This window comes from Haemaphysalis longicornis, unplaced genomic scaffold (assembly GCF_048455015.1).
Source record: "Haemaphysalis longicornis isolate Haplotype H1 unplaced genomic scaffold, Haemaphysalis longicornis Haplotype H1 scaffold_26, whole genome shotgun sequence".
Lineage (NCBI taxonomy): Eukaryota > Metazoa > Arthropoda > Arachnida > Ixodida > Ixodidae > Haemaphysalis > Haemaphysalis longicornis.
Genome location: NW_027526319.1, coordinates 4,020,831 through 4,034,379, shown reverse-complemented (window position 1 = coordinate 4,034,379; position 13,549 = coordinate 4,020,831). Strand labels below are relative to the sequence as shown.

The 13,549-nt window shown below is 46.9% G+C and overlaps 1 long non-coding RNA gene across 1 annotated transcript in view; it reads left to right on the top strand.

Moving 5' to 3' along the window:
* LOC144172814 (uncharacterized) overlaps positions 1 to 13,346 on the top strand; it is a 32,011-nt gene extending 18,665 nt beyond the window's left edge. The window contains exons 2-3 of the long non-coding RNA XR_013323109.1: positions 7,747 to 9,038; positions 13,082 to 13,346. This is a non-coding gene — a long non-coding RNA (uncharacterized LOC144172814). The remainder of the gene's footprint in view (positions 1 to 7,746; positions 9,039 to 13,081) is intronic.
* The last annotated feature ends 203 nt before the right edge of the window (positions 13,347 to 13,549 follow it).

Below are 13,549 nucleotides of genomic sequence, written 5' to 3'. Positions count from 1 at the left end.
TCTTGTTCTGAACAATAGTGACTATAGTATGCGGCATAGTAACATTGCGTGACAAAAGCACATCCAGAAGAGGTGAAACGACGTAGTCGCCGTTTGCAACATGGGAGGACGGGGATAAGGAGATGTAGCTGACAGTGTTTGGGGGCAAACGAACGTGTTTGGGGTTGCAACAGCGCAGCTGGGGTGCGTCGGAAGAAGGAGGGAGAGGAAATTGGAGGCGGAGGAGTCCAGCAGAACAGTCGATGAGAGCGGAATGCTCAGAGAGAAAATCAAGGCCCAGAATGAGGTCATGAGGACAGTGTTCGAGTACGGTAAACAGAACGACTGTTTCTTGGTCAGCGATGCGTATACGAGCTGTGCACATTCCGACGACCGGAGGCGTGCTGCCGTCGGCAACTCGAACTGCACGGGACGTTGGCGGCGTAAGGACTTTGTGGAGACGGCGGCGGAGGCTTGAACTCATGACGGAAATCTGGGCTCCGGTGTCGATAAGAGCTCGTACTACAACTCCATCGACAAGGACTTCAAGTAAATTGTGTATAGTCGGCAAAGTCAGTAGAGGATTTACGGGCCGGGTCGTTGATGCAGCGTCACCTCCTTGAGTCCTTGAGCTGCATGACTTAGTTTTCCGGAGGGGGTCGAGAGTAGTCGGCCATGGGGGAGGGGCGGCGAGGCTGCGGTGATCGGGACTGGCGGCGTTGCGGCGACGGTTATTGGTTCATTCGGGTGTTGGGACTGGTAGAGTTGGGCGGGTTGAAGTCAGTGCGGGAAGAGAAGCAGTTTTGCCGGTCATTGGGGTAGCCAAAGGATGGTCGAGTACTGTAGTTGGCGTAGCCGTTGCGGAAGGTCGGGGGCCTGCGGTTGCGACAGTACCGAGCAATGTGGCCGACTCCAGAGCAACTGAAACAAATCGGTTTGTCGTGTGGTGTACGCCACTCAGCAGGGTTCCGGCGGGGGTAGCGGGGAGGAAGATGGTCGATGTGGGGACCGGGAGACCTAAACTGTCGTTGGAAAGTAGAGCCAATCGCGCACACAGGGTGAAGGCCCAGGTTGGCTATTTCGTCGCGGACAATGACTTGGATGGCAGAAACGGTGTGGAGCTCGTTCCGATCCGGCCCGTATGGCACCGCAGTAGTAGGGGCCATAGCCTCCAGTTCTCGGCGCACGATTTTTGTTATATCTGCCGACGGCGAAACCGGATCTTGAAGACGTGAAATACAGGCTGGTGGACGTCCATCTTCACATGAAGATGTAGCTGCTGTGTGCGGAAGCCTTGTGAAGTTATGGGCGATACGGCGTCCTTTGGCCTCTTCGAATCGGCGACATTCCGTAATGATGGACTCCACTGTGGCACAGTCTTTGCACATAAGAAGGTGGAATGCGTCATCCGCAATGCCCTTCAGTATGTGGCCTACTTTATCGGTCTCCGTCATGGTGCTGTCAGCCTTCGAGCAAAGGGCCAAGACGTCCTGGATTAGGCGACGTAAGATTCGGTCGACGTCTGGGCGCGGGATGCGAGCTCCTTTCGGGCAGCAAGCTGACGGCCAAGAGGCTTTCCGAATACCGCTCGCAGCTTCGTTTTGAACACCTCCCAACTGGTCATTTCGGTCTCGTGCGTCTCAAACCACTTGCGCGCGGGACTTTCCTCTTTCAGGTAGAAGATGGCATTCGCCAGCATGATGGTAGGGTCCCACCTGTTGTGAGCGCTGACACGCTCATAGAGACTGAGCCAGTCGTCGACATCAACGTCGTCTGTTCCGGTAAACAGGCCAGGCTCCCGGGGATGAGACACGATGACGAGGGGTGTTGTCGACGCGGTCGCTCCATCGGTCGGCATGCTGACACGAGGAACCGAGCGTCCACTACGAAGCTCCGTGGTGGGTGAAGCTGGTGGAGCACGCCCGTGCGATGGTACGGGATGAGTTGTTCACTCGAACTCCGCAACCTCCACCAAGGATATTACGTGGCGAAGACGCGTAAGGTGAAGCTATTTATAAGTACGAATAAGCTGGGAAGCACTGGATCAGGCAGCAGCGTGAGTCCGGGGCCAAGCGTTGTCGTTCTTATCGTCTTCTATCAGCGGCGCAGCGCCCACCGCATGTTCGGCGCGAACAGGGATTGCCCCGTCACAATATATAAACACCGGCTAAGACGCACTTCTGTTTCGTCCTCTAGTCAACATCAGCTACCTAAGCTTATTCCCTTGAATTCTGGGCATGATCGAGCTGATCTTCGTTTTCTGCACAAGCTACTACACGGAGTCATTTCCTGCCCAGAACTTTTGTCCCAGCATATGCTCCGAGTTTTCCAGAAGTGCACGCGAACACGTCATTCATTCCATACTGGTGCAACTAGTAGTCGTCACTCGCCTATTCACCGACTGCAAAGCCCGTACAACTTTCTTGGGGAGAAATTGGATGTTCAAAATGGCTCCCTGGCCCTGTTTCGTGCAGGGCTGACTAGTACTGTTTGTAGCTGACAGTATATGTCTTACTCCGTTCACATAATGTTGCTATGCCACCTTGCTTTGTTCGCTCGTTACTGTATTTTCTTCAACTTCTCGTTTGTATAACTTTTATCCTTACCTCACTATCTTCTAATTGGCTGTATGTTCACTTAACTAGTACATTATTTGTGGCTAACTCTTCCGTCCATAGAGTGTGATATCACTGTTATTACCGTTCTTTGGGCTTCTATTACTGTAGCGTACTTTCAGTGATACGTGTTGTATGTATGTCATTTTGTTTCTTTTTATGTTTGCTAGGGTACCAGCACTAACACATCACCGTCGTTCCTGGGCACTAAAAATAAACTGATTGATTGATTGATTGATTGATTGATTGATTGATTGATTGATTGATTGATTGATTGATTGATTGATTGATTGATTGATTGATTTGCCTGTACTCTGTTTCATACATTGTCTCATTGATGCTTCATCTTATTGCTATGGTTATTGTACGATGCGTTTTTGCAAACTACCATAATTTACAGTCTCTGGTAATCGTGTAATGTAGGTTGGATGCCACTTTTAATTTCATTCAGTGTAGTATTTTGAGTTTTTATTGTTCTTCACTCACTTACCTTTTTAGTGCTGTTTATTTGTCAGCCGCTGATGTCTGTCATAGCTGCCTTTTTTCCCTCTCAGTGAGCCAGCACAAAGGGTTTGAGTGTTCCTGGGCACTTTAATAAAGGTTGATTGATTGATTATTATTATTGGAGACGTTTCCGACGTATACCTACGATAGCGAAACGAAAAGTTTATTCTTTATGACGGCACAAACACGCCAACAGCCGAACAATGGCCGTTCATTTGTCCGATAAAACTGGAATAATTACGATCCATTTGTGAAATTCAACAAGCGCACTGCTCAAATGTGTGTTCAATAGCCCCTGGTGCTTTCTGCAGCGTCGCATATAGTTAAAAAGAAATGAATAAGAATGCTTAAGTGCTAAACTACTCAGTAAAAAACGCTGCTTGATGTCCGCGTGACGCACTTTATTTACGGCTCAACAAAAACGGCCAAAAAGTTATCCAGCTTTGGAAGGCTGGAAAACAGCAGAGCTTGACGCGGTTATCCCTTCGTTGGAGACCCGGCTGTAGCACCTCACATCGATTTCCAAAGTTGCCGCTGAAAGTTTTTTATGACTGGCTGGCGCGGATCGTACTGTCTGCAGGCTTTCCCATCTCTTGTATAGTGAACCGCGTTAGCACGCGCTATAAAAGCTGCCAGCCAAGTCCAAAGCCAAAGCCCGCGCTATGAACCCAAAAGAAACGCTGTGCGCCTGTACGGCGATTATAGCTCAGTCGGATGGACGCCGGTTCTATTTACACCACGGGAAGCGTTTTTTTAAAGACGATAGTCTTTCTTGGGCTACATAAACCCAGAAATTTTGGTCTGTCTGTCCGTCTGTCTTTCTCTAACTCGATTCAGCCACCCGGCCAAAGTAAAATGCTTACTGCTCAATAGCCCTATACACTCACAGCCAAATGTAAACGTCTAAGCCCGGTTTATATGTTCATACTTGTCAACTTTGTTGAACAAAAACAAGACATTACGCAAATATAAGACAGCAAATTAGTACGCAAGGGATATCTACAGTGTTCCTTTATTAAAAAAATCATGGTTGCTTGGTTTTTCGATAGCAAATGATATTCTTCATCTACTTTAGAACGACGCGCACCGCCTGCTGTTGCCCGCGCCACCTCCTTGCTGCATATGAGAAATCATGCGGCAGCAGCAAAGAAAGGTTCCACTATCAAGGTTTCACGTTGTGCTTGGAACGCACTTGGAGCACGGCAACGCGGTTCTTTAAACCTTGAAGTCGGCCACCTCGATTCACGCCCGTCTCCGCCGTACTGCAACGCTGGCACCGAGGCACCCCGCCTGTAGCAGTGGAACACGGTAAACTCAAATCACCTTGGGCAAACCTTTATGAGCACGACGGAACAGGAACAGCATGAGAAGTGAGTAGGGGCATTTCCTTGGCAAATGTCTACAAATACTATCGTCTTTTGACGACATTTGCAACGAAAGGAGCAGATACGCAGCCAATTTTTTTTCTTCCTAATCGGCGGCAGATGTTATCGTTCCCCGTCGTTGCTAATCCCGCACCGCACCCTTCGGGCCTTTGGTGAGGCACAGTAGTTAGGTTGGCGGTTTCAGTGGGTAACAGTCCCAGTCTATGTTCCCGGGACCTTCCTAACCTCATTTGTTTCGTGAGGCTTCGAGGTTTTTTGGTGCGACGTACTGAAAATGGTGGGCCTAAATCTCTCGGCTGTTATTGAATTTGAGAGACCAGGAAATAACATAAAATTTACATGTTTTTACGTGAGGGCTGTTCTGTGCCACTCTGGCAATTTGTCTTTGGTACATTGATATTGTCCATATTGTAGGCAAGACGTCCCACTATGCGAACTACAATTCTACACATATAAAACACATTTTCAAATGTGTTTAACCGCTGAACAGCCCTCATGGAAAATGATCTCTTAGAGTTTGTCGGCAGTGTGAATTTTAGGGCTCAAAGAACTGCAGCTACCCAGTGATTTTTTTGTCGTCGTCTTTTTAATAAGGAATGACCTGCTAACACAGCTGTGTTCGATGCTCTACGGTTGCATTGAAAATACAGTTCTCTTTGAGTATGCTCCTAGAAACTAGGATCACACTGCTTGCGTTCGAAGAAATCTGTTTTAGAGTACAAGGCACATAGCCTAAGATTCAGTATGGAAATTCAAATTGTAAAAACAGTAACAGCTACCACCACCTGCAGGTTTTTGGATTCAAAATTCGGCCGCTTGTCCCTGTGCCATCATCCCACTGCTGTTAACGGTTATTTTGAGGGAGCTGGTGAATCTAGAGGACTCGGTTGAGCCCTATATAGTTCTTAACGGTCAATGATTGGTTCTCGGTAACATGAGTAGCGATCGGAAACTTCACTCAGAAGCGAATGTTGAGGTTATATAGTGTTCGTACAGGTGCTGATTTTTAAAATATGGCATTTATAGGCACTACCGTCAAAAACAGGCGTTCATAGGCACCCTAAATGTCTTTCTTATCCTCTAATCTCTGCTCAAAAACCTGAGTGGCGCAATACGAGAGCAGGAAATAAAATAGCCATTTGCCTTAAATCTGCATTCTAGTAACGATACAGCACAAAGGGAGCCTGAAGCCTATTTCAGGCAAAAGGTAAATGTGTAACCTACGATACCAAACTTGTTTTACTTTGAATGCACGTAGAAAGGGCATTTAAAATAGAAAAAGGAAACAGTATCCTAAAGGGACCACGCACACCAAACCCATGTTTAATTCATTGAGCCTCGTTAGTATCATACTGGTACCACTTTTAACAAACTTCGCTCAAATGAGCTATATAATCAGGAAAAAGAGAAGGACCATGCGACCCACTAGCTCATTTCCCGCAACAGAACATACATCATACGTGACAGCTCTCCGATTGGCTGAGGCCACCAAAAGTAAACGCAAATTAGCCAGGGTTTATAAGGTTGCCGAACGAGCTAGTCGGGCTTAATTAGGGCACATTATTTTTGAAGCAGTAAGAATGGTGGTGTCAAAAGCGGAAGTTACGGAAGTACATGTAAACATAGAAGTACCGATGCGTACTCCTGTTGGTACAGCGAGCACTATGCTTATTTTAGCTGTACAGCATTGCGGCGCTTTGGGGTTGTCTCAGGCGACACTGGCCGATTGGCGTAACGAACGGTGTCTTACGTGACCATACTTGCCGAGTGAGCCTCATGTTTCATGAAAGGATTAGTTTCTACGTCAACAAAAACAAGCCAGGCACAAATATGGTCAAAAACAACGCGAAGGCAGAAAACGGACCGTCGCGGTATGGTGGCGCCATCTAGGCTGACTAACGGTAAACCAGGCTCCGCAATCGGCTGCAGAGCGGTTCTGTGATGTAATTGCAGATGTCGCGAAAACACGATTTGGCAGGATAATCATAATTTTAAATTCAAATTATCTCTTTCGCAGTGAGAAATGATCGTTTGCTTCTGCACAAGCACTGGGGCACTATGAAACACGAACTCTTTCGAATAAAACAAACTAATTTTTTCTGCGTGGGTGCTTTAAAGAAACGTTTTTGAAAGGAGGGCAAATAAAAGGCGATTCTAAAACACAAGATGTTAAACAATCTGTTTCCAGAAAACCAGAAACAGGCGGCTGAATTAGGTAGCGCGCAAGGTCTGCGACCGCAGTGAAAGAAAATTGGTGTTGCGTCGGTGTGTTAAACCTTACATTCAGAATCAGAATCACTTTCTCCGGTAGTGAACCGAACTCGAGTGGAAGGCTTTGCTGTCGGTGGCTGGTACGAGTGGGTCTTGGTGGACGACTTGATAGGCGGCTTAGGGTGCATTTACCCCGCGCCTCCACCAGACGTCACATAGCCAAAAACGACGCAGATGTCTGGAAGTAAAAGCAATACAAGTTTACTGGAGCGAACTGGGGCTCCGCTTGAATCGTAGGGCTCGCTTTGACTCGACTGAAGTGAATACCGCGGCGGCTGCTATGTCAGCATTTATCTCTCGGCGAGATTGTTTCTCAAAATGTCGAATTACAACGAGAACACTGGAGATCAAAGAAGATTATTCCAGGCTAACTGCGTCAGGGCGAAACACTCTGTCTAGAAAAATAAGGTACCCGTCCGTACTTTCGACTGGTTGTTGTTAATGTGTGCAGCCCTTGCCTATCTCTAAAAACTTATTCTGGTTTTCTCTCAAACAATACGTAACACAGCGTGCGTTGATTTAGAGGCAAATTTCGTTCCGCGCAATTTACGGCTTACGTCTCATGTGTTTCTCCCTTCGTTATACTGGGAGACCCGAGCATCTTCGTGCATAACTGCTGGTCCGAATTATTGGTAACGGCATAATTAAGACACTGACCTTTCAAAATATAAGAATCCCTCTTTGATTCTTTGTGTACTTTGGCTGCGTACTTACATGTAAGGTACAATGCATAGGTTATACGCTTTGTGTGTGGCTATGTCGTTCACACGTACTGATGTATAATTCATTCAGCGCGTGTTCGTACGAGGTGTTCATAAGTATTCATCATTAGTTGTAATATTCCCTAGACTTCTGAAATTACCAATACAAAAAGTTTATGCATTTGTCTCTATTTTACCCAGCAAACACTCCGTAGTCCTGTCAGAAGTGGCATAATTACCAAGAATGCCATTAGACCTCCTGCCCTAACCGTTTTTTTTTCTCTGGTGCAGGTTGTATGCTGGAATAAAACCAATGGCTGCAATACCGTCACAGCTGCTGTTGATAATTCAAAACACTTTCACCATGAGTGCGAAGACAACTCGGCAAGGTGTCCTAAATCGGCAGCGGAAATTAATGCCAGCGACGTCCACGCAACTCTGGAATCGTGCAGTGACGCCGCGATCGGGTCCGATGCAGCTGGACCTCGTCTGAGACAAAGTGATTCCCCAAAGCAAGACGCTGTCAGCACGCAGAGCTCCGAGCTTTCAAGTGGCTTTCAGGGAATGTACAACGCCATCTCAATGAACTTGTCTGCCATTCAAACGGACCTTAAAGAAATAAGACATGCAGTTATAATAGGCACCCCAGCTACCTCTCTCGAAGAAGACACTGGCGAAAAGAGCTTTGAAACAAGGTCAATACAAGAAAGCCTCCGGCAAACGAGAATTGAAATGGCGATGCTAAAAGATGAATTTGATGAGTTCACGCAGAATATGTACGCAAACCAACAGACACTTCATAACCACATCGTGGAACAAAATGAGGCGCTCAAGCAAAGTCTGACCGACACGGTAAAATCGAGAATGGACCAGAGAGAACTTGCTGCCGAGTTGGTCGCTCTCAAAGAAGCTATGGGAGATGGGCAGAGTCGATTGGCATGTGCTATTGATCGCCAAAATGACCTAATCAGTGAACTGCTTCGCAGTACTAATTCGACTCAAGAAACACGGACGCAAAACTTCCAGGGAACTGCACCAGTTCACGTTGCAACATGCGTCTCAACATCGGAAAAGAATGTGCCTGAGATTGCTTGGGCGAAAAGCAGTTCTGCCGAAGATCGCCAGCTTGCATTGGCTCTCTTCCCTTCGACCATGGCTGTTGCTACAACGCACACGTGGACCCTTGAGGGATATCAGTTACTCAAGCAAAGAGCCGGAATTCAAAAAATTGTGAAAGGAATGGTGGAGTCAGTGTACTTGAGGGGCTACTGCGTGTCATTCGGAATTGTTTTTTATAATCAGGCAGGAGCCTATTTCTACTTGGAACTACACGAGGGGAAAGTGGATCGCTATCTCAACTGGCCCTTCGATCTCCAAATCAAGTGGAGCATTCTTCATCCAAAGGGAGCCGAGAAGCTGGAGTATTGCATGACACCAAGAAAAATGTCACGTTGTAGAGACCTGTTCTTAAAACCGAAGGAAGCGAGTGACAGTGACAGTTGCTCGAGAGCTCATAGCATCGCTGTTAGCCCAGCATACCTGGAGTCGTGGGGCTTCATCGAAGACGGCCGAATGGTCCTCAGGTAAGATATCCCATACATTGTTTGAAAAAGCCGTGAATGACCACAAGATTGATTGCGATAATGCAAGAATCGTCGCAACCGAAAAAAATTAGTGCCTTTCCACTATGTGAAGAAGGATGACCTGCAAAGCTGGACGCAATCCAAGGAGCGCACGAAACAAAACACGTTTGTCGTAATTTGCGATGGAGCATATGTCCTAGCCCGTTAGCGGAATGACCCTCTGACGAATCCTAGCTTTGTTCTTGCAGATAAACATGGAACTGCCTGTGTCCCTCCCGCGTCGTAAGCATCTTATTGTTTGTGTAAGGCCGGGTTCATACTTTTGCCGCAACTGTCGCAATGACTTAAAGAATGACGTTATTTCGCGTCTCAGCTAACCGAACAGCATGACATGGCAGTTTTTTACGTCCATTGATCACGGTATAGGTTTTGCGTCGGTAATGTGCACTTAGCCTAAGACAGAAAACCAATCTGCTCTACCGCTGAGGAATCCGGACAGAACAGCTGCGCGTGCACGCCTCTCCGACTGCCTCCCACTATTCTTCACTGCACACCTGCGCACGGATAAGGGGGAAACCGGTCATTTACGCGTGCTTAGAAGTGACATACGCCGCGACGGCGGGTTTTGGTCATTTTAGGGGGCAGCCCTTTGGCAGCCGTTTCCTGGGCTTCGCGGGAGCGGCGTCTTTTTATGCCTGCGTAACGGAGTGAGCGAGCGCAGCAGCGAAAAACGAAAGAAAACGGAGAGGAGAGTCTAGCGAAGGGTGAACTGGAGTACGACACGTGCGGCTACCATGTCTTTATTCCAGAGGAGTCACTTGTGTTACACACACCGGAAGTCGGAATTTTCGCTTAGTGAGCCGTATAATGCTTTCACTTATATGAAGCATAAGGTACTTCGGCAGCTGTACTGGCAACCACAACCAGATGCTGGTAACTTAGTGGTACCTTTGGAAAGCGTGTTGCGGTACTCGAAAACCATCGTAGACTCCAGGCAGGGAAGCCCATCTCCAATTGGGCACGCCGCTTAACTGCCACGCTATAGACTGGAAATGCTGCTCTGTGTTCGAGCACGGAAGCAAGATCCCACTGTGAATGGGGCTGTCACCGTACGACTTTTTGGGTCCCTTTGCCTGTCTCACTTAATAGGACATGTTATGGGAGTTGCAGTCATTGTCTAGTTACATCACTAAAGTACAGAAGATTTAACATCGAAGCTGTTCGTGGTCAAGGCTTTCAAGGAACGAGGCGTCGGAACGGTGACGCATGATGATGATGATGATTGCTATTGATTTCCACTTTGTAGCGGGGTGATGACATGTCCCCTTACCAAAAAGGACTAATATGCCTGTGTTACGCTCTTGGTTTAATACTAGCGCTGCTTAGGGCAGGCACAAAAAACTTATTAGGCGCAAAATAATTTTTTTCTGTTGCAGGGGGTAACTGTCCTATGCAAAATTCCCTTCTCTGCGTCTGATGTGCAGAGGGAATATCCTAACGAGGAGGAGAAAAAGCGCCAAGCACACGTGCAGAAAGTGAAAACAATCGTTGAGCTAGACGCTTATATAGGCACATGTTTTCTGAACTACTAAACCTGGTGGCAGCGCTTATGCTTTTCAACATGGTTTGCAAAAAGAAAATATTGAGCCTATTTTAGACCAGACACCAATACATAAACGACAATTTTTCGTACCATTCTTTGCCGAGTACCCACCGAGCCACTAAATGGCAAAAAACAACGAATATAAGGTGACTGCCCAATGACACCAGAAATATGGCTTAGGGTTATTCACTGTCTGGTACCCTTTATCTGGCCTACGTGTGTGCGTCGTTATTTTTAGCCCTAAATCCCACAAAAGGACACTGAAGTAATTTATAAACGTTGTAAAATTACTCGCGCAAATCGTAGTCTGGAGTCCTTAAGCCACGTTTTTGCCACACTCGGTGCGTTTACTCACCTTTATGTAGAGAAAAATATTCTCGAGTGCTGTCTTCCTCACTGCATCCTCTTGGCCGAATTCCTATGACGTTTCGTATGACGCTCACCCGGGATGGCTTGGCTTCAATGCCCAACTGCACGGCTCGCCGACACTGCGACAAAGCCAGTCGACCTGCCACCGGCGGGTGGAAGTAATTTATTCGCTCAGATTAAGAAAGCCAAGACGCGATTTATACGTAGACAAATGCGCCTTTGTTAGTTTGTAGACGGTATCAAGCTTTGTAAAATCTATGACGTTCAAATAGCTCCACAGATGCGCACGTGCGACGCTTGGTTGACTGGTACGCTAGCAGAAAGTCTAAGGTCAGTTTAAAGCGGGAGAACAATCCACAATCATAGGCACCGACGTATTAAAATCAACCGAAATTTTTATCGTAAAGCGTAAAAGCAAGGTGCGGAAAGCGCTTTGGCGCTGGGTGGACTAGCACAGCGGCCAGCAACCCGAGCACACACCATGGGGTTGCTTTTTTCCCTACGGAATACAGTGGTTAGAGATGAGATATTTGCGGGATTATGGGGATACCTTCTGCACGAGGGTAATTCAAGACATAGTCATGTAAGCTGCTCCAAATACTGAAACTAAAAGAAATAGGCATGCTATACGATATGTAGTTTATGTTTCCCTTCGCCCACTGCGCTGTTTGTTACGGTCAAGTGTCCGAAGCATTAGGTCAATTGTTTTGCAATACGCAAGCTCGAATCCACGGTAACGCGTGTGTTTTTAATTGTTTTTTCTTGGTTAATGTTTTCTATACTGAATTCACCACTTGCGTTGCAACTTTCATTGCTTCACGGGCGAGTTCCCATAATGCGTGACAACCGACACTAACGCGCTGATGAGAGCTCGCTGGCGTGGTATTGCCATAAGCACGGACTGCTTGCGGGCACAGCGCCGAATCAGCCGACTCTCGGGCCAATGCTAACAAAACACGCGTCTTATGACACAAGTACAATTCAGGCGAAGTCCAAAGGCGGGGCAAATTGCTTCACATTGCAGTGTCTCAGGTGACGTAGAGGGCGTTCAGCCACGGCGTGCACCTCGCCCATGGGTCATTACGATTCTAAGCCGTGCTTGCAGGCTTATCCGGTATGCCGATTCTTGAGATGTCGAGAATGCCCAGCCAACGATTACGTCGTACGCCAAGCACGTTTTTTCACAGAACGGAAACCTAAACGGGTTTAATTCCGATCTCGGACATTGTTCAATCATAGAGAATCTTCACAGCACACCACTGCTGTTAGTTGTTGCGGCAGCTGCGAATGCCACATGGTACTTTTTTCTTCTAGGCTTTGTAAATAAATACTGTCCGGTCGACCAGATAAACGATGAAAAGGGTGTATTTGAGCCAGTGCTTTGCAAACGAAACAAAAGTTTTTCAAATTCACTTCAGTATCTCTTTAGAGAGCATTATTGCTCCTTTTTGAATCCTTCCGTTGCCTTCGGATTGTTCGGAGTGCTGTCATCCTTCTAGAAAGTGCTGCGTGTACTTATTTGTTCCCCCTTCTTTCAATCTTTTCTTCATTTTCAGCTACCATACAACGCAGTAAACCAAGGTACTCAAGCAACTCGTATGACAATATATCGCTGACTTTGCACACCGGATGATTAGATAACGGCTTCTCCTTAACACTCAGCAAATGCTCTCCACAGCTGCAGAATTCTCGGAACAGTTTTTGTATGCAAAACATTGCCCGGTAATGGGTCAAAAGACGGCGTCCGCCGGCATACTAAGACCCCGCTGGCAGCGACAAGCACGAAATGGCGAAAAACATGCGCGAAGATACCGAGTTTACTAAACAAACCGCGGTTCCCCTTCGGAGGACCAACAAAATATCCCAGTGCACATGCTGCTAAAAAGGAAATGCCACAGCAACTCATTAAGGCACTTCCGTCTTATCCCAGTGAAATAAATATCCACCGTGTCCCAATGTCGCAAGTCATATTTTCGCTTGACATTTAGGCACTTTTCTCCTCGAGCGTGGTAACTAATCGTAATGTCAATCAATTATTTGTGAACTATGTGCGTTTGTTTCCTTTTTGCAGACTCTCACTCGAAGATCCCACAGCCGACGAGGAAACATGAAGATGTCCTTCACAGTACAGAGTCACCGTCTGAAGCGTGAAATTCTGTGCGTGTTGTGTTTCCACCGTTCAAGTAGCAGTTTTGTATACTCAAGTGAATACACGTCCTCGAAGGCACAGCTGAAAAGTGTCAATGGGAGGCAAATGAGAATAATCAATCGGACAACGATCAAATGAAGTGTTCAGGTGCAGCCGGGTGAAGAATAAACTGATTGCTAAGGGGCGAGCTGTATGCTTTTTTTGTCGTCGGCCTTTTTTCGATCCGTTTAAAAGCTCTTGTCGAGAGAACTGCAAAATACTTGCTAAACCACAATGTTTTTTAGAAATTCATCTGTTAAAAAGTCTGGATGTAGCGGCGAGGGCTAATGCCCAGTGCTTCTCATCGCCTTTGGTATATGCAAAAGGCATGGTTGGAGGATCTTCGCCCCT